Source organism: Nomascus leucogenys, chromosome 4 (assembly GCF_006542625.1).
Source record: "Nomascus leucogenys isolate Asia chromosome 4, Asia_NLE_v1, whole genome shotgun sequence".
In the NCBI taxonomy this organism is placed as follows: Eukaryota; Metazoa; Chordata; class Mammalia; order Primates; family Hylobatidae; genus Nomascus; species Nomascus leucogenys.
In genome coordinates, this window is record NC_044384.1 from 25,062,932 (window position 1) to 25,084,442 (window position 21,511).

Sequence of the window (21,511 nt, forward strand, 5' to 3'; positions counted from 1 at the left end):
AATCCACAACCACAGTGTGTTCTTTCATTTGAACAGTATGGATTTCTGGGTAATTGAGTATTGATCTATAGAGAACTATATAGATAAATAAATAGATAAGCAAATAAATCCTGATTGTTAAGGATGAGGAAAGTTTATCTTATCCAGGAACATAAGCATATGCAAATATAAAATGATATAAATACATGTATTAAATAAAGAAGTAATCAAGTTCTAGGAGAACCTGAAACTTTGATAATGGTTTAATGATATAAAATATACAAACATTTTTTCAGATGAAATAATCAAAGAAGGAAAATAAAATGATAATCTCAACAGATGTTTAAGTATCATTTAACAAATTTCAGCATTGAGCCTGATAAAAGCAGACAAAACAAATCTCAATAAACTAAAAATGTAAGAATAATTTCTAAATGTGGTAAACCATGTGATATGGTTTGGCTGTGTCCCCAAATCCCACCTTGAATTGTAGCTCCCGTGATCCCTACGTGTTATGGAAGGTACTCAGTGGGAGGGAATTTAGTCACAGGGGTGGGTTTTTCCTGTGCTGTTCTCATGATAGTGAATGTCTCACGAGATCAGATGGTTTTATGAAAGGACCGTTCTCCTGCACCCACTCTCTTGCCTTCCACCATGTAAGACATCCCTTTGCTCTTCCTTCGCCTTCTGTCATGATCGTGAGGACTCCCCAGCCATGTGGAACTGAGAGTCCATTAAACTTCTTTCCTTTATAAATTACCTAGTCTCGGGTGCGTCTTTATTAGCAGCCTGAGAACAGCCTAATACACCATGTTTATCTCAAAGCAATGGCCAACATCATATTTAACAGTGAAACCTCAGGGCCATCCCGTTACAGTCAAGGTGGCATGAAGAATGTCTATTACCACCACTATTACGTCATGTTCTCTTGGAAGTCCTAGTTAGTACATATGAATAATGAAAATGTAAGGACAGAATTACCCTTTTTTGCAGATGATATGATTTTCTGCCATTGGAATTCCAAATAACCATATAGTCTATCAAAAGTAGTAAGCACCCATTAAGTTGGCTGGTTATAAAAATATGAAAACTATATACAGTGTAACAGCAACTGTGTGTGTGTGTGTGTGTGTGTGTGTGTGTGTTGCTATTCACAGTCGGAATAAAGCATATAAAATGCCTAAGCCTATGAAATACCATAGGATTTATATTAAAAAACCCATAAAACTTTACTGAGGAACAAAAGTACGACTTAAATAAATGTTCTCTCATAAAAAGTTTCAGTAATATAAACTATAAATTTCCTGGATTTCAATTAAGAGCTTTACAGAATTTTTGGAGGAAAACCTTAAGTAATTTGACAAGAATTTCATGTGGCAAAATAAATCAATGAAAAGAATAAAATTATATGAGATTAAAGAGAGAGACAGAGGAAGGAGAGAGAGAGAATGGGAAGAAAAAAATAGTAATGATTTTCTCTGGGTAGAAGCATGAGTAATTTAAAAAACTTTTTCTTTGTAATTTCTATATTTTCCAAATGCTCTAAAATAAGAAAACAACACTCATATATAACAATTGTCCAAAAAAAGCACATTTTACCTCTTTTTTGGGGGGATGTAAGAGGTAATTGTCAGATTACTGAAAAATGGGAAGTTCTATTACTCTTTTTCTTCACAATCTCAGAAGTTTATCTCACTTTTTGTTTTTTAGCATAATTAGGTACTTGACTTAATGGACTAAACTGTATAAATGTTTTGTTATTGTGGGAAACACCATAAGTCATATTTAATATGTTACAGAAAGGAAAAGGAAATAAAATTATGTGTATATGGTGTTAAAGCAATGACAGTTTGCTGTTTTCATGAAATATGAGGCAGGCTGGGCGTGGTGGCTCACATCTGTAATCCCAGCACTTTGGAGGCCGAGGTGCGCAGATCACCTCAGGTCAGGAGTTCGAGACTGGCCTGGCCAACATGGCGAAACCCTGTCTCTACTAAAAATACAAAAACAAATTAGCCGGGCACAGTGGCAGGCACCTGTAATCCCAGCTAATCAGGAGGCTGAGGCAGGAAAATTGCTTGAACCCGGGAGGCAGAGGTTGCAGTGAGCCAAGATTGCACCACTGCACTCCAGCCTGGGTGACTGAGCAAGACTCCATCTCAAAAAAAAAAAAAAAAAAAAAAAAAAAAAAAAAAAAAAAAAAACACACATATGAAGCAAATGTTAGTTGAGTTTATTGTGGTCTAATTGTTGAATCCCCAATCTAGTCACAAATACAAATTTCAAGTTGCAAAACAGTTCTTATATCAAATCGTATCATAGTTTTTATTTTGTCTATAACCTCAAGTTAATAATAAAATTAGTTTTCTTCCTTGAGAATATAATAGTCAAGTTGTCTGAAAACTAGTTTTTTATAATGAAAAGATTCTATGTGAGAAACCTGAGTGTAATTTCTGAGTCTGCTACAAGCTATGTGGCCTCCTAATATTTCAATTGTAAAATAAGAGAATACATTTGAATGATGTATAAGACCTTTATAATTTTGTTTCTATGATTTTCAGAAGCATGATTTGTACATTAGCAGAGCAACACCTTTTTTAGGTGCTTACATTTGTCTTTATTTTTTTTTTTTACACTTGAACATTTCTATTTTTTTATTTTTTAAGGCTTTTTTTTTTAAATTTTACTTTAAGATCTGGGATACCAGCACAGAACGTGCAAGTTTGTTACATAGGTATACATGTGCCATAGTGGTTTGCTGCCCCTATTGACTGATACTCTAAGTTTTCTCCCCTCGCCCTCTACCCCGCAACAGGCCCTGGTGTGTGTTGTTCCCCTCCCTGTGTCCATGTGTTCTCATTGTTCAACTCCCACTTATGAGTGAGAACATGCAGTGTTTGGTTTTCTGTTCCTGTGTTTCTGTTCCTGTATGTGTGTCCTCAGTTTGCTGAGGATGATGGCTTCCAGCTTCATCCATGTCCCTGAAAAGGACATGATCTCATTCCTCTTTATGGTCAAAAACTTATCCACCATGATCAAATTGGCTTCATCCCTGGGATGCAAGGCTGGTTCAACATATGCAAATCAATAAACATAATCCATCACATAAACAGAATCAAAGACAAAAACCACATGATTATCTCAATAGATGCAAAAAAGGCCTTTGAGAAAATTCAATGGCCCTTCATGTTAAAAACTTTCAATAAACTAGATATTGATGGAACATATCTCGAAATAATAACAGCTATTTATGACAAACCCACAGCCAATATCATACTGAATGAGCAAAAGCTGGAAGCATCCCCTTAGAAAACCAGCACAAGACAAGGATACCCTCCCCCTCTCACCATTCCTATTCAACATAGTATTGGAAGTTCTGGCCAGGGCAATCAGGCAAGAGAAACAAATAAAGGGTATTCACATAGGAATAGAGGAAGTCAAATTGTCTCTGTTTGCAGACAACATGATTTTAAATTTAGGAAACCCCATCATCTCAGCCCAAAAACTCCTTAAACTGATAAGCAACTTCAGCAAAATCTCAGGATACAAAATCAATGTGCAAAAATCACAAGCATTCGTTTACACCAACAATAGACAAGCAGAGAGCCAAATCACTAATGAACTCTCATTCACAATGGCTACGAAGAGAATAAAATCCCTAGGCATACAGCTAACAAGGAATGTGAAGGACCTCTTCAAGGAGAACTACAAACCCTTGCTCAAGGAAATAAGCGAAGACACAAACAAATGGAAAAAATTCCATCCTCATGGATAGGAAGAATCAATATCATGAAAATGGCCATACTGCCCAAAGTAATTTATAGATTCAATACTATTGCCATCAAGCTATCATTCACATTCTTCACAGAATTAGAAAAAATTACTTTAAATTTCATACAGAATCAAAGTAACACATTTTAAGTGTAAGTACCCCCACCATGAGACATTTTCCATAATTGCTATTCTAAATATAAATAGGTCATAATATGGAAGGAATTATCAGAAATATTTTTATCAAATGAAAATACATAGAAATAAAAATAATATTGTTAGTATTTGCTATGAACATATTTTAAATCATCTACTAAAATTTTGTCTGCTGATACCTTATTGTAGGTTTCTGATATAAATATCGAAATTTAAGCAAAAACTCGAACTCACTATTCTCAAATGATGTGGAAGCACTGTTTGGTATACTAATAATTTCCTCAGCACTATGATTACTGATATTAACATCTCAAATTTCATAACCCTGTAATAGCCAACATTATAAAAAATGCAACCTAATATTCTTGAAGGGGTCAATGTTAAATGTCAAAAGGAAGAATATTAGACATAAAGGCAATTAAACAGTATTTACAGTACTAACCAGCTCAGCCTTGCGTTGTTCAATATCCACAGCATGTTTTCCATCTGTTCTGAAGATGCTGGTATCTCAAATGCCACTTCAAAAATGTCTGTTCTGACTCTGTGAATTAGAAGCAAGGAAATAGTTAATAATTGTGTATTTATTCAGTGTGGATTATGGAAACTAACAATTATTTATTTTCTGGAAAAACTTCCAAATTCAACCCAAAAGTACAGAATTTATGTTAGGTAGAGATAAAGTAATAGAAATATCTGCTACCTTCAAAAAAACCATAGCAGAAAATGATCTCATCTGTATGAATGATTCTAGGATTCTGACAAAGGTAAGGCCTTGCCCTCCTTATTTCACAGAACTTATTTGAAATCACTGAAATTTGATTTCTCACAGATTAGGAATTTAGTTTTTGCTTCTAAAAAAGCCCACAAAGGCAATCCTTGATTATTAATATTGCAGAATTCTATGGCTAAGCAAACAGAAGGATTATAGTAATCAATAATTTCAAAACTGTCCAGTGATAAGACAATATTACTGGACCATGATAAGTTTAGGTGAATGGTGAATAAAATCTACTGTACTACTGAAGTCAGTGGCTGCTTTGGGATGGACAAGGAAAACAGCTAACTAAAATGGCTTTAGCTAAAGTTAAAGATAAAAATAGAAGATAATTGCACTTCAGTAGCTCTTGATTACATGAATTAAGGATTAGCCAAGGTAAATCTTGTCTGCTTTTTATGACATTATATCTTGCTTTAGGCTATGTAATTATTAATAATGTTCCTGGTGAATCTTAATATTTTAGATCTGCAGGGACTAAGGGAAAAAAATAATGTCTTTGGTACTTCTTCCACTCCTCACAAGAGAAAGTGTACACGATAAAGCATGTAAAATTGAGGTGCTATTTCCTATCCACCTTAGCGTTGATGCTCTCTGACTCTATCAGAGTGGCACTGTAGTACAGAATGAAGAAAAAATGACTTTAAAGATCCTTCTTAGCCATATATTTATTATAAGCCAACCCCTTTTAAGGAGTTAGTGATGTGTATTTCCAAAATATTAATAGACTTATAGTCATATCCCCATTCAAGAGCAGACCTGTCTTTTTGTGTGTAATAGATACACTCATGAAAAATAGAATGTAACTGAATTTTAAACCTCAAGACTTCTTATTAAGCAAACAATACATGACTTCATGCTTTAGGTCACTGTTACTTGTTAATTTGTACTTCATGGCCAAAACACATTCTGCCTGATTAAGCTAGTGTTGCTCTGATTGTATCTGAACCTAATAACTTGGGATTGTCATATTATAATTCTAAATTCTTTGTGGTTTAAATCTTAGAGTATAAAAGACTGATACAAAATATCTCCATAAGTTAGCATCAGGAACCTAGCTTCACCCTTTTTGTTTAAAAAAAAAAAAAAAATGTAGCCTAGGCCGGGCTCTGTGGCTCACGCCTATAATCCCAGCACTTTGGGAGGCTGGGGTGGGCGGATCACTTGATGCCAGGAGTTCGAGACCAGCCTGGCCAACATGGTGAGACCCCATCTCTACTAAAAACACAAATATTAGCTGGGCATGGTGATACACACCTGTCTATTAGTCCCAGCTACTCGGAAGACTGAGGCAGGAGAATTGCTTGAACTCAGTAGGCGGAGGTTGCAGTGAGCCGAGATCATGCCACTGCACCCCAGCATGGGTTACAGAGTGAGACTCCATCTCAAAAAAAAAAAAAAAAAAATCAGCCTACTACATTTCCTTAAAATGGTATATGACCTCTCAAAAGCAATAATGAAAGTCAGAAGACAGTGAAAATTATCTGCAAAGTAGTGAATTGAACAATTACTGCTAAACTAGAATTCTCTACTCAGCAAAAATATCCATCAAGTAAAAAGTTAAAATGAGATCATCTTTAGTTAAACAAAATTTGAGAAAGTTTGTCACCAGCAGACACTCACTAAAAGAAATGCAAAATGTTAGAAAATGCAGATGGAGAGAAATCTCAGTTGGAAGTGTTGAGGTATAAAAAAGAAAGTTGAGCAAAAAAAGTATCAAATACGTGAGTAGATAAACATTGACTATATAAAAAATTATTAATAATGTTATAAGGGATTAATAAAACATGATGGAATTTAGTACCAAATGACAGCCAGGATCTGTAAATTGGAAGAGGAGTACATGGAGTTGAAATATCTGAAGGTTCTCATGTTATAAGGGAGGAAGATAAAAATTTTGAGTTCAGTTGAATCACACACAACAATTTCTCAAGAAGCCATTAGAATGAGAGGCAGGCCCAATGCAGAATTGACAGAAGATGAAATAGTTTAAAGAATCATTCTTTTTTAAAACATTTTTAAAAATTAAACATTTAAATAGTTTAAGAGAGAGAAAAAATAGCATTGGATAAGTGTACAACTAGGAGGTACAAGGTAGGATGGAGGGTTAGAGCTAAGGTATATGGATCATTGCATTGAATACGGATTAAGCGGATGCTCCCTTTGGAAATGAGATTCTCAGACTAGATGGAAGAACAGAATCTCATTGAACAATCCAGAATCTCTGGAATGTTCTTTAGAGGAGATAATCTAAAAACTAATAATCAAAACATTGTTAGTAAAAATGATAGAAAAAGATGTATGACATAAATACACAAATATTCATAACAGCATTATTTGTAAACTTAAAAAACTATGACCCCAATACACATCAACAGCAGAATGAATAAATTGTGGTATAATTAGACAATGATATACTTTTCACCAATTAAAATGGATGGACTATTGAGAAACATATCAACAAGCATGAATATCATAAATACAATGTAGTGGGAAAAATAATAAAAAATGAAACTGTCTTGTTTAGAGATGCATACATAAGTGATGCAGCTATAGAGAAAAACAAGGAATTGATTAAGGCAAAACTGATGGTGGTAGCTATCTCTCAGGGGAAGGAGAAAAGCCGAATTGGGTCTGGACAAAACATGGAAGGGCTCTGGGGTTCTGGAATGTTCTGTTTTGACCTAGCAGTGGTAACTTGAGTGTATTCATTCAATAAATATCAACTACACATGAAAATTTCTCTATGTGTGATATATTACACATTAAATAACATGTTAAAAATAAGAACTTGTTAAAATAAAAATAAAAAAAGAGAAAGAAAAAAATAAGAATTTGTTAATAGATGTTTGTGAGGTCTGTCTAATGAAATTAATACACGAGTCATTTTGAATTTTTTTCAATACCCTTTCTTTCCTCTGTCTTCATAGCAGCTCTTTGACAAATAATACAGAAGCCTTTTTTAAAAAGCCATTGCCTTTAAAAAAAGTTTTTCATTTACAAATAATTGGGTATATTTATGGGGTACAGTGTGATATTATGATACATGTATACCTTGTGGAATGGCTAAATCAGGCTAATTAACATATCTATCATGTCACATACTTATCATTACTATGGGGTGAGAATATTTAAAATCTATTCTTTTAGTAATTTTGAAATCTACATTACATTAACTATATATATTTTTATTTATATATGGATATACATACTCATTATTAACTATAGTCACCATGCTATGCAAAGACCAATATAAGTTATTTCTCCTGTCTAATTAAATTTTGTACTCTTTGACTAACATCTCCTTTACCCCCATCCATCTTCTTCAAAACCCACAGCTTCTGGTAACTAGCATTCAACTCTCTACTATGTGTGTTCAACTTTTTTAGATTCCGCATATAAGTGAGATCACGTGGCATTGGTCTTTCAGTGTCTGGTTTATTTCACTTAGCATACTGTCTTCCAGGTGAATCTACATTGTCACAAATGACAGAATCTCCTTCTTTTTTAAGGTTGAATAATATTTCATTGTGTATATATACCATATTTGCTTTATCCATTTATCCATTAATGGGAATTTATGTGGTGTCCATATCTTGGCTATTGGGAATAATGTTGCAATAAGCATAGGAGTGCAGATATCTCTTTGACATACTGATTTCAATTCCTTTGGATATATACCCAGAACTGGGATGCTAATCATATGATAATTCTATTTTTAGTTTTTTGAGGAACCTCCCTAATGTTTTCCAAAATGACTATTCTCATTAACATTCCCATCAACAGTGTACAAGGGTTCTTTTTTCCTCATATCCTCAGCAACATTTGTGACCTTTTTTTCTTGATAGTATCAATTTTGATAACAGCCATTTTAATAGATGTGCAGTGACCTCTCATTCTGGTTTTAATTTGCATTTCCCTGGTGACTAGTGATGTTGAACATTTTTTCATATTCTTGTTGGCCATTTGTATGTCTTTTGAGATATGTCTATTCAGGACCCTTCACCATTTTTTAACAGGTCTAATTTTTTCTTGTCATTGAGTTGTGTGTGTTGCTTGTTTATTTTAAAATAGATATTAGGCCTTTATGAGATTTATGACTGGCAAATACTTTCCCCCAATGTGTGAGTTGTCTTTTTACTTTGTTAATTGTTTCCTTTGCCATACAGAAACTTTTTAGTTTGATGCAATTCACATTTGTCTATTTTTGCATTTGTTGCCTGTACTTTTGGGGTCATATCTAATAAATCATTGCCCAGACCTTTGTTTTTCCCCTGTTTCCCTCTAGTAGTTTTACAGTTTCAGGTCTTGCCTTAAGTCTTTAATTTCTTTTGAGTTGATTCTTGTACACAGAGAGAGACAAAGATTCACTTTCATTTTTCTGCATGTGGATATCCAATTTCCCCAATACCATTTATTAAAGAGACCATTCTTTCTTCACTATGGGTTCTTGGCACCTTTGTCAAAAATCAACTGACCATAAACGCATGGGTTGATTTCTGGACTTTCTATCACGTTCCGTTGGTCAATGTATCTGTTTTTACGCCAGTACCATGCTGTTTTGATTACTATAGCTTTGTAATATAAATTGAGATTAGGTACTGTGATGTCTCCAGCTTTGTTCTTTTTGCTCCAGATTGCTTTGGCTATGTGAGGTCTTTTGCGATTTCTCACAAATTTCAGGATAGTTTTTCTATTTCTCTGAAGATTGATATTGGAATTTTGGTAGAGACTGCACTAACACTGTAGAATGCTTTGGATAGTATGGACTTTTTATGACATTAACTTTTCTAATCCATGAACATGGAGTATCTTTCCATCCATGTGTGCCTTTGCTTTTGATTAGGTTTAGTGCACTGAAACGTCCATTTTGAAGTCTTGATGGCACAGTAAGAAATAAAACAGAAATAAACTAGTTGATATACCTGTGGTCTGGCAATCAGTACAATTGCTTTAAGATAATTAGAATTGATATTTGACTGATGTTTTTTCCCTCTCTCAACACCACTCTCAATAACTTCTAATCATGGAGCCTCAGCCCCTCACTTCACAGAAGGTGCTGAGAATATTTGACTTTGGAGCCTCTCAGCAGGGAACAGGCTGGCACCGTGAAGCCACATTCTTTGTATCAGGGATTGTGTACCTTGAGTTTATGTAAATCTTTTGCTTTGTTTGTTTGCTAATTCAGCAAGTATACCAATTCCTGTCAATCCTTGAACCTAAACCTGAACCGTAAACTTTATGGTCTGTTCTAAGCTGAAGTCTTAAGCTGTTTTGTTCTGTTTTAAAGTTTGGTCTCAACCGGGCACGGTGGCTTATGCCTGTAATCCCAGCACTTTGGGAGGCCAAGGTGGGTGGATCACAAGGTCAGGAGTTCAAGGTCAGCCTGGTCAAGATGGTGAAAACCCGTCTCTACTAAAATTACAAAAAAAGTAGCCAGGCGTGGTGGTGGGCCCCTGTAATCCCAGCTACTTGGGAAGCTGAGGCAAAGAATTGCTCGAACCCAGGAGGTGGAGGTTGCAGTGAGCCAAAATTGCACCACTGTACTACAGCCTGGGTGACAGAGTAAGACTGTGTCTCAAAAAAAAAAAAAAAAAAAAAAAAGGTTGGTCTCCACTTTAACCATCAAAGACTGAAGCACTCCTCCTCAGAAAAGATGGCAAGAGAATAGGGTTTTTCCTTTTCCCAAGCTACTGCATGGGAAAGCTACTGCAAGTTGAAAGCAGTCAGTATTGGTCCAATTTCACATTGCTATAAAGAAATACCTGCAACAGGGTAATTTATAAAGAAAGGAGGTTTCGTTGGCTCACAGTTCTACAGGCTATACTGGAAGCATGATGCTGGCACATGCTCAGTTTCTGGGGAGGCCTCAGGAAGCTTACAATTATGGTGGAAGGTGAAGGGGGTGCAGGCAGGTCAAATGGCCAGAGCAGAAGCAAGAGAGAAAGCAGGGAGGTGCTACACACTTTTAAACAACCAGATCTCACAAGAAATCACTCACTATCACTAGGACAGTATTCAGGGGGATGATGCTAAACCATTCATGAGAAATCTGCCTCCATGATCAAATCACCTCCCACCAGGCCCTACCTTCAACATTGGGGATTACATTTTAATATGAGATTTGGGTGGGGACACATTCAAACTATATCAGCTGGAGACCACTAAAGCATAGCAGCCCGTCTTGATCTGGATATCTGATGATATTTCTTGGGCTTAATTGGCTTTATCCATGAGGAAATAAAGAGAGAGATTATTGTTCAAAATCCTTAGAAAAACTGAAAATATTCTGTTTCTGGATTCTGTTGTAAAGATATTTGAGGTGAAAAGTTTATCTGTAAGTCACAATTATGAAGCCAATTGTAAATCCCAGAGATGTCAACTGTTCAAAGCAGTTGATAATAGTATAAGGAAATAAAACATGTTGCCCATAGAGCATGAATGTTGGTACCATAATGGCACTTCTTAGCTCAGATGATCAGATGGAAATCATAAGAAAAGATGAATTTCTGATTCTCTCCTATTGCTATGTTGACTTGCTTATGAAATCCCTAATAGAGAAATGCAGAATTTTGAGAAAATTATCTGGAAGCTAAGTAGAGTAAAAAAAAGTAATGATAAGCCAAATAATAGAAGTGAGAACACCCTGGAATAAATGAAGTTTTATTATACATTACACATATCTACTAAAGTATTAATGACTCTGGAATATCCATGCTTATGAATAGTTTATGTATATTATTTTATTATATATGTTATATATATAATTTATTGCTCCTGTGAAAGCAATTTGGCTCTTCTACTAATAAGAAGAAATATTTATTTTTCAGAAACTGTGATGGATACAAAAGCTCCTGAAAAAGTATTATTAGGTCCATATGACAGATGAGGAAACCAAGACTCAAAGAATTTAAGAAATTTTCTTCAGGTTGCAAAACCAATAGTTGCTGCAGAGCAGAAATTTCATTTCTACTCTAAATTGAAAAGCCCCTGTCAAACCGGCAAATTGATTGGTTTCACAAGGGAATCGAATAGACAAATCACTTAGTAGAATATAGGCTGATATAAATAAGATAAGAGGTAACATGATCTCATTAGATTTCTTTTGTACCTCAGTTTTGAAATAATGTTCTATAACCACTATTTGAAAATTTAAAAGAAGTCGAGCATCTACACATGAGGCCAAACTCATTATTCTACTTTAAATCTAGGAACTTCAGTTTCCATTACTCACTGACCCCAAATTATTGTCTGGCCTATTTTATTGCTTTTTCATTAATTTGTGAAACATTTGAATGCAAAAGGTCTCATTGGTTACTTAGGTTTCAATCTAAAACTAGAATTAATTAGATTAAAAAATCTCTTAATATTGCCAAATTAATGGAGAAAATTGTACCAGTTTACACTGTTACTAACAATGTAATAAGACTATCCTACTCACACTGTGTCCCCTTGCTTTTGCCATTTTGTCAGACTTTGCTAATTGAGTCAGAAAAAAATGTAAGTGTGTGTGTGTGGTCACTTCCTTTGTTTTGTAACTCTGAGAGTGAACATAGTAACTATTTACATATTATTCATTTTGTATTTATAAAGTATTCATATTTATATATTCATATATGCTTATTCATATACATATTTTGCTTTATTTATATTTATGTTTCATGGTAGTTTAACTATTGTGGTTCACTACTTTTTTCTTTAAAGAGCACTTTATATATTAAAATATCAGTGACTTTTTTTTATCCCATGTTTGGCAAATATTTTTCCAATAGTTCTTTCCTGTTTTTTTTTTTAGAGTTTTTTTCTTTTTTACTTAGAGAAATGTTAAACACTATTGAGGTTAAAATAATTATTTCTGATTTTTATATTTTGATTTTCATTAATTAACTCATTAACACATTTGAGATCAATTTCTGGTTTTCCCCAAATTTTTAATCAATTTTCCTGGAACATTTATTGCATTCTTTTTTTTTCTTTCTTGCCAATTTATAATATATCTGAATTTTTCCATCATACATTATTTTGCTCATTTTCTTACAAACAATTTAACCTACTTATGAGCTAATTTTTTTATTTAGTCAAGAGCTCAAGACAAGTAAAGGTTGTTGGACCTTCTGGCTACCACATGTGGGACATAAATATTTTGACAAATATGGCATGAACATCCAAACTTTTATACTTTGAGCTTTAGGAGATTGGTCTACACATGTTATATCTTATGAAGTTTATTAATAATTGGTTATACATCTGGGTGACATCCAGTTACACTCTGCTGTCTATTCTTCACAATAATCTCTCTGATTTGCATCAAATAATATGGGCACTTAATTTTAATACTGCCTTTTTCTGAAAATGTTTCCTCATTTTAATTCTCATCTGCATTTCCGCATTTTTATTCTGTGACTCTTAATTCTTTCTCTGCACATAGTGCAGTCCCAGGTCAGCTCTGCCCTAGGACTGAGCATAAGCAATTGTAAATTATAAATATGATAATGCTAGTTCCTCAAAGGTGGGGCCAGGTCTATTATTTGAGATTAATTTCCTGAGTGGTTAGTATCCAACTGCACAATTTATAAGAACTTAATTAATACCAGGTGACAAACTGATAAGTTACTGGCTCAGGGTTACAAAGTTCCGTAAATATGTAGTTTATGATAATTACAAACAGTCTGTCTTTTGTGTGAGAATACATGTAACCAACAGACCTGGAGTACACAATTTAATTAGTACATGCTTGTTCAGTATCACTTTTTAACTCTGAGAGTTCTGACCACCCAATAAAATGCTTCATTATTATAAAGTTTTCAAGCTTCCCATTTCTGCTATCTTCATAGGAGTCTTCAATCCTGTATTTTCTTGTATGGCTATATCTGCTTTGTGCTGATCAGCAGCAAGTGAAGGCTAAAGTCCCTGTAAAAATGGAACCTAGAACTTTTGTGACATTGCTCTGACAACTACAACTATGTTTTAAAACCACCCACCCAAAGTGAACCAAGCAGTCTACTTTCATATAGTGGCATGAGTTGGGGAAGGTAAAAGGGTAATTACATTTCTTAAATTATTAGATTTTTCTAGGCATTCACCAAAAGAATATTTACCAGTAAAAAAAAAAAAATGATAAAATGCTTACATGTCTACTGCCCATCATAATAAACAGAAATTACTAATACAACTGAAGCCCCAGAATATGCCTCCCAGATAATATTCCCTCCCCACAGACATAGCCAACACTTTAAATTATTTGTTTATTATTTCCCTGTTTTCCCTTGTGAACATCCAAACTATTATATTTCACTGGAGCTTTAGGAAATTGGTCGACATATGTTATAGCTTATAAGCTTAACCAATAATAATTGGTCATATAGCTGGTTAGATTCCATAACTGTGCAGCTTTGTAGACACAAATGGTAAAGATATCAAACGGCGTGTTTCTGGACTTGCCTTTATTTCATCGATGTGGTTTGGCTGTGTCCCCACCCAAATCTCATCTTGAATTGTATCTCCCACAATTCCCATGTGTTGTGTAAGGGAGCCAGTGGGAAGAAATTGAATCATGGGGGCAGGTTTTTCCCATGCTGTTCTTGTGATAGTGAATAAGTCTCATGAGATCTGATGGTTTTATAAAGGCAGCTCCCCTGCACCTGCTCTCTTGCCTGCCGCCATGTAAGAGATGCCTTTGTTCTTCCTTCACTCTCCATCATGATTATGAGGTCTCCCCAGCCATGTGGAACTGTGAGTCAATTAAATGTCTTTCTTTAAAATTACCCAGTCTCGAGTATGTTTTTCTCAGCAGTGTGAGAATGGATTAATACATTCATTTTATTTTTTAAGATAAACAATGTTTCTATGAACACCTTGTTCATATTTCCTGGTACTTCTCTAGGGTATATAAACCTAGAAATGAAGTTTCTGTGTTTCAGGGTATGCCCATTTCAAATTTGCTGGGAAATTTCAAAATATTTTTCTGTTTGTGCTATTCTGCATTCCTACCAGCAGTGCATAAAAATGGCCTTTGTTTTAAATCACTGCCAATGTTTCAGATTTACAGGGATTTAAAAAATATTCTTCATCTTAGACTAGGTAATAATTAATAATTAAAAAAGAAGAAAAATATTTTCCAATCTAGTGAGTGTAAACTATCACAGTATGACTGAGAAATTTGCATTTTCCTGGTAATTAATGAGGCTGAGCATCTTGGGATGAGATGTTTATTGGCCATTTATATTTCCTTATAACATGAGGCAGGAATCCCCAGTAGCCAGGAGTCCTGGACAGTGCCCCAGTATAGGATGGCTCATATTCCTGAGAGGCACTTGGAAACGTCATAAGTTACTCTATAAATTACCACATTCTGGATAAGCTGGTATTTGGTTTTTACCAATCCTAGCAATTATTTCCCAACTTGAGATTCCTTTATTAGAGCCATGAAATGGGCCACAGATAGATAGCTTTACACTCTGAAAGAATGACAGTGTAAAAATCAGTAAGTTAGACCAAAGCGAGCATATAAAGTCAGAAAAGCAATAGACAAAGAACAGAAGCTTAGAAATCACAGTAGTTTGTGTGCTTGGTTAAATGGCCATGAAGAAACAAGGAGAAATAATCACAGCTGGAAGGGAAGAGCAGAAAAGAGCGATAGGACAGAAAACAAGACAAAAAGAGTAAAATGTTCAAAAAGGAGTGAAATGGGCATGTCAGTGATAAAAGATTAAGAAAACAAATTTCAGGAATGAGGTGGGTATAAAGTTATCAGGTAGGAATCATGGCTTCGGGGCCATCTGAAATGAATTACATCTATTCTAGTTATCTATTCTTCACAAACAGTGCTCTTTTTTCTTCTCACAGTTTTCTATGTTATGCACCAGATACTTCAAATATGGTTTTGAAACTTGATCAGGCATCAAAGGATTTGATATTTCTTTCAGTCATACACTAACTGGGTCAAAGACTCCTTGACTTTGGATCTCTGCGTTTTCTCCTTTCCATCTCTACTGCCATGACTCTGAGTGATTTCAACAAAGTCCTAGTGAATCTGTCTTTTCTCTTTTTGCTCCCCAATCCAGCCTACACACAACTTCCAGGGTAAATATCCCTAAATATAGGTGTTAAGACAGAGTGGCCTCCCGTTACCAATAAAGGCCAGATTCCCTCATTAGGCACCCTTCAATCTCCTCAAGCTGACTCCAGCTTGTCTTGCTTTCCCTAAAACTCAATTGTGAGCATATGTAATTTCCATTTGTTAATTGAAAATCCTCTAAAGGCAGTGTCTAATAATAGGTTTGTCTTTGTATTCCTTGAAATACCCAGCCCAAATAAATATACTTAAATTTATGACATATCTCTGACATATACTGTGTATCATTATATGAACTTTTCTCTTTGGCCTTGCCCTGCCATGACTTTCAAGGTTATATAAAAAGGCAAGATTACCCAGAAGGCAGTCAGACAGATGTGTTAACTTACCACCACCACCAACAACAAATGAGAGTGAATGTTTACCAATGACAGTTTGCAGAAATAAAATGTGGAAGGTCAGTTGCAGTAGCTCACACCTGTGATCCCAGGACTTTGGGAGGCCAAGGCAGGAGGATTGCTTGAGCCCAGGAGTTCAAAACCAGCCTGGGAAACATAGTGAGACCCTGTCTCTACAAAAAATAAAATTAGCTGGGTGTGGTGGTGTGTGCCTGTGTTCCCAGCCACTCTAGAGGCTGAGGTGTTACAATCACCTGAGCTCAAGAGGTGGAGGCTGCAGTGAGCCATATTTGGACCATTGCATTCCAGCCTGGGCAACAAGGCGAGACCTTGTCTCAAAAAAAAAAAGAAAACAAAAGAAAAAACGTGGGGATTTGTGGTTTACAAGATTCCCCAAACAAAGTATTTACTAATATTCCTGTCCCTTTGTTCATAGTAGTGAGACTCCCTTCAAAGAAGGGGCTCTTGTCCTGCCCTCCCTGTTCTTAGCTAATTGGAAAAATGTTCATCATAGCCAGGACTACTACCAGTGGAGACCATGGCATTTTAGTTTCCTATTGCTGCTGTAACAAATTAGCACAAACTTAGTGGCTTAAGACAATATAAATGTATTGGCTTTCGGTTCTGAAGGTCAGAGGTCCAAAATCAGCCTCACTGAACTGAGTCAAGGTGTTGGCGTGGCTGCGTTCCTTCTAGAGGCTTGGGGAAAATTTCTTTACCATCTTTAGCTCCTAGAGACCACCTGCATTCCTTGGCTTGCAGCCTCTCCCTCACATCACTCCAACCTCTTGTTTCTGTTATCCCATCTGCTACTAATTCTTGACTCTTGTATCTCTCTTTCATAATAAGCCCTGTGATTACATTTGGCCCATTGCATAATCCAGACAATTTTCCCATCTTAAGATCTTTATTTTGATCACATCTGCAAAGTCTCTTCTGCCATGTAAGGTAATATTCACAAGTTCCAGAGATTAGGACATGGACATCATTATTCAGCCTTCCACAATGGTCACTAAAAGTTTACTACCAGACGACTGGGATCAAAATGATACTGGGATCAAAAATAATTTATTTCCAGACTGGTTTAGTCAAAAGCCAGCATCCATTTCTAGGGCTGCTGCTGCTCTTCCCTGTGTGTTTGCAGCATCTGGGCCTTGCTGCTTCCACAGTCTTTATTACCCAGGTTTGAAATGCTCAGTTCATCATTTCATATTCTCTTTCAAATTCCCAACACTTACCACATAGGAAATATTTAATAAGTGTTTGTGGAATAAAATGCATTGTATTAGAAATATTTCAAATTAAAAGATGATTAGCATAGGACCTTGAAAATATTAACATTCAATACATGCTTTCTAACTGATACGATGAATCGAATAGATTAAGGCCCTTTTCAGGACAGAAAAATCCTCTTTAAGTTAGACACTGCCAATTGTTAAATACACACCTCTTTGTTCACTGGTCCTTCAGTGCTTACAACACACTGCCTTATTTTTATATTCATTATACAGTGATTTACAATCAACCCAAACATATTTTAGGAGTTGTCTATTGTCTTTTCAAAAATACAATTAGGAGGCATACAAAGTATTTAATTAAGATTAAGAACCTACTATAAATTAACAATGAGGCACATTTGTATGAATTATACTAAACAGACATTTGCCAAAGATTCCACCTTTGGATTTTTAGCTTAATAAGCCAAATCAGGGAAACCCAAATAAACTGATATTAAATAGAACTAGACAATAAAAATGTGACCTTCATCAGTTTCTGAAGCTTAAATAAATTTTTGTCTCTCGTATTGATCCTAGATTATAGTTGTAAAGTGTCTTTCCAAGGAAGCTAATGCCATCATCTTAAAGCACAAAGCAGACTCTTCATAAAACCTTTTTGCAACTTTATGTTTCACTGAAAATGAAATCTATAAAGGCTCAGTATAATTTGGGTGCTGCCTCCTTCCCAATTCATCTCCTTTCACTTAATAACTCTGACCACACACACTTTGTGTTAGGGCACTGAATATGTTAAACTTTTTCTTGTGTGTTTTTTGTGTCTACAAAACTCTTGCTCAGGGTTCTCAGTGCTTCAATTCTTGCAACAACCAAATGAGATACAATAATTATCACTGATTTACACAGGAGGCTAATAATGCACCCCAGATTACAAAGCTAGTATTGGCAAAACTCAGATTTACACCAGCGGGAATACTGGTTCCAACCTTTGCTTGTCCCATACAAGACAGGTGTCTCCATCTGAGATTGTGATATGCCCACCTCACTAGCATGTAATATCCCCAAGTCAACAACTTTGTCTCTTTTGATTACTACTGTACAGCTGACACTTAAACATGGTCAAAAAAGTGTTCCATAGTTGAACTAATGATGAATTAATTAATATACCCTTGGAATCACTGGCATTTACAATATAAATGGAGAAAATCAATGACTTCAGTGTGTGGAAAGAACTATCAAAATTTAGAAGTTAATTTGTAAGGGTCTCTGAGCAGGAGTGAGGGTTGAAGACTGTTCTGTGTTTTATAGTGAGAAGAATAAGTCACTCTGTCTCACTTTAATTTTCTATTCTCAGTGCCATCACTTGAAAGAGACACTCCCCTTTTGGGACCTTGTTTTGTAGAAGAAATGAATAGAGTGGGGAAGGGAAGGGGAAGAGTCTATCTCAAGAGGTCTCTTCCTCATTCCCCACTCCACCCTGAAGCTTTTCCTGTGCCTTTCAGGATAACAGCAAAGAGGCCTGGTTCACATAAGCTCTGGGAAGACACCCTCTAAAGCATAAAATGAGAAGAAGATGCAGCATAACATGAGGAGAAGAGGGGCCTGGTACATCCCAGAGCCTGGGATAAATGGAGAGGGGCCCTACTTTGTCAGCTTTGGAACAAAAGTCTTACACAGCCAGGGAGAGTTCTGGCTGGGTTGGTGGGCCTCATGGCTGCTGGGTCACCCAGAGGAGATGGCACACCTCCCAGCAGCCAAACAGCTCAGGAAAATGAGCCACACCGTCACCCACCACTGAGGGAAGCCATATTCACAGCCATACACCTCACATCCTGCCTTGTAAGACAGTCCTGGAAAGTCAGCAGAGGGAGGGCTTGCTGGTGTCTCAATCTGGGGAGATGCCTGGGTGGCCCAATACAGCATCCGCCTACGCAAATATTTTCAAGTTAAGCCAAATTAGAGTTAGTGACAGAAGGTTTCTATTATTTAAAGTCAACCATCCAACAAACAGAAGACAAGTAGTTGTGTATCAGTAAATAATGTGTCAATAGACTTGATAAAGGAAAGGAAAGCAATTAAATAATATGTGCAAAATCCTTCAAACTTTTGTGGTTCGTTGTCCTAAATTTATTGATGGTAATTTTTTTCCATTGCTCAAACACTTTTTATTTTTTTTACTGAAGAAATCTCTCTGGAAAGAGGGCACATTGACCTGTCAACAGTGTTTGACCCTGTTGATGGCTCTGCCCTTCTCCATACAATATATTCACTTGGCTTCCGAGGGCACCACTTTTCTTGATTCTCCTCCTGGGTCACAAAGCACAAACTCTTTCTCAGAAGGTTTTTCTGGCTCCTTCTCATCTCTATAATCTTTGATGGCTGAAGCACCAGGGCTCAGTTCTTGTACTCTCTCCCAACTCTATGCTCATTCCCTAGGTGAACCTCTCCAGTCTGTGGTTTTAGGAACCATCAATAAGCTAATGACTCTCAAATTTCTATCTAAAGCCTAGGATTATCTTCTAAACTCCAGACACTTGCATCTGTCTACCCAGACATAACAACTTCATTCTGATATCTAACAGGCAACTCAAACTTATTTGCACCAAATAAATTCCTTAGACCTCCTTTCATCCTCCCTACCCAGCCCGCGAAACTGATTTGTTTCTGTTGTAGATGTCCTTCATAGGTGAGATGGACCTCACACCTCAGGAGGGTTTGAAGGGATTTACTACTCACATAACGAGACTTTCTGGGGAGAGTACTGCAGGCTTGCAAGCAGGCCTGAAAATGGCTTGAGAAAGAAAGAAAAGAAAGGTGTTTGGCTTTCCTGTGATTAGGGAGAGATCAGAGTGAGAGTTTCTGCATGCATGGCTTGAACTTCCTGCTAGTGCAAAAGAGGGGGCACCCAGGCTTTCTTATCAGCTTTCCCAGATGTGGACCACAGGGAAGAGAAGAATCTCAAAGTCTATACTCATTTCAGTAAATGACAATCTATCTATCCTTTCTGTCAAACAAGGTAAAACATGGGATGCCATCATATTTCTCCTGTATCCCATAACCAGTCCATCAGCAAATTCTGATGGCTCTATTGTCAAATAGACGCGAAATACTAGCACTTATCACCTCCACTGCTATAATCCTGGTCCAGGTCTGAATCGTCTCTCACTTGGGTTATTTCAATTCTCCTAGCTAGTCTCTTTGCTTATACTCTTGCCCCTTTATCATCTATTTATATCTATAAAGGAGTCAGAATAATTATTTTCATGTTACTGCCTTGCTAAAAGTCTCTAATGGAGTCCTATTTCACTTATAACAGAACCTATATAATAATTATATATAAACCTTTTAATGGTATGCAAAGTCCTACACAATCTGCCCACCACTTCACTCTGCTCCAACTTCTTCCCCTGCCACCCTTCCTCTCACTCACTCTGCTGCAGCAGCCTTTGCACTTGCCGGTGGCTCTGAGTAGAACACTTTCCACAGTTGCCTATGTGGGTTGCTCCTTTATTTAGGTGTCTTCCTTTCTTGACAATCCTGCATTAAATAGCACCCCTAACCACCCTGAAATCCCCTCAATTTATTTACTTTACTTTTCTCCATAGCACTTATCCTCAACTGATAATCTGTAGAGTTTTCTTTTTTTAAAAAAATTCTGTCTCCACCACTAGATTATATGCTGCATGAGGAGGTGGGGTCTATAATAGTGTTATCACATAATAAATAATCAATGATTATTTATCAATGTTTATTGAATAAATATATGAATGAAATATGCTTTTGAATGGTAGATCCGAATCAATATCTTCTGTACAAAGAATTCAATCATAGTCAAGTCGTAATAACACATAGATGCAAAAATGTTCTAATTCACTCCCTCCTCTCATCCAACAAACACATTCAGTCTCTGCCATCTGAAAACAAACAAAAATAGATACTACTTTAGACTTTCACCCTCTTTTCATTGTTCTATTTCTTTCCTGCTGTTCGCAGCCTGGAGTTTTGTAAACAGAGTTGAATGCATTTTGTCCCCCTCTCCTTCCACCCATTTTTCTATCCTGTCACAGGCTTCTCCATCCGACATGTCCCTGAAATGTTCTGTTATTTTCTTAATGACTCCCTC